Source organism: Meleagris gallopavo, unplaced genomic scaffold (assembly GCF_000146605.3).
Source record: "Meleagris gallopavo isolate NT-WF06-2002-E0010 breed Aviagen turkey brand Nicholas breeding stock unplaced genomic scaffold, Turkey_5.1 ChrUn_random_7180001869762, whole genome shotgun sequence".
Classification (NCBI taxonomy): Eukaryota; Metazoa; Chordata; class Aves; order Galliformes; family Phasianidae; genus Meleagris; species Meleagris gallopavo.
This window is the reverse complement of record NW_011134717.1, coordinates 2,384-3,680: the sequence shown is the minus strand read 5'-3', so window position 1 is coordinate 3,680 and position 1,297 is coordinate 2,384.

Genomic DNA, 1,297 nt, shown 5'->3' with positions numbered 1-1,297 from the left:
AGGGGCGGGGGTGAGGATGAGGGTGGGATGAAGATGGAGACGGGAATGAGGATGGGATGGGGATGAAGGAGGAGGAAGGTGGGGATGTGGGAGGGATGATGGTGAAGATGGGGATGGGGATGGGATGAGGATGGGGATGGGATGAGGATGAGGATGGGGTGGGGATGGGGATGGGATGAGGATGGGATGAGGATGGGGATGGGATGGGGATGGGATGAGAATGAGGATGGGGTGGGGATGGGGATGGGATGAGGATGAGGATGGGGATGAAGATGATGGGGATGGAGATGGGATAAGAATGAGGATGGGATGAGGATGGGGATGGGGTGGGGATGGGATGAGGATGAGGAAGGAGGAGGAAGGTGGGGATGTGGGTGGGATGATGGTGAAGATGGGGATGGGGATGGGATGAGGATGAGGATGGGATGAGGATGAGGATGGGGATGAAGATGATGGGGATGGAGATGGGATAAGAATGAGGATGGGGATGGGGATGCGATGATGGGGATGGAGATGAAGGAGGGAGTGGGGATGGGATGAAGATGAAGGAGGTGAATGTGAGGAGGAGGATGAGGGTGGGATGAGGATGAAGATGAGAGTGGGGGTGGGATGAAGATGAAGGAGAGAGGTGAGCATGAGGATGAAGATGAGGGTTGGTGATGGGAATGGAGATGGGATGAAGATGAGGATAGGAATGGGATGGGATGGGGATGAAGATGGAGAATGAGGATGTGGGTGAAGATGAGGATGGAGATGAAGATGGGGTGGAGATGGAGATGAAGATGGGACGAAGATCAGGATGGGACAAGGGTGAGGGAGAGAGAGAGAGGAGGATGAAGATGAGGATGGAGATGGGAATGAGATGGGGTGAGGATGGGGACGGGGATGGGGATGATGGGGATGAAGATGATGGGGATGAAGGGGATGGGGATGAAGATGATGGGGATGGGGATGAAGATGATGGGGATACGGATGAAGATGATGGGGATGGGGATGATGGGGATGAAGATGATGGGGATGCGGATGAAGATGATGGGGATGGGGATGATGGGGATGAAGATGATGGGGATGAAGATGATGGGGATGGGGATGAAGATGATGGGGATGAAGGGGATGGGGACGGGGATGAAGATGATGGGGATGAAGATGATGGGGATGAAGAGGATGGGGATGAAGAGGATGGGGATGGGGATGAAGATGATGATGAGGATGGGTGTGGGCGCAGCGCGGCGCTGGCAGAGCGCTGGGGGCGGTGGCAGCTGTTGAGGTGTGGGAGGTGCCGGAGGGATGGGCTCAG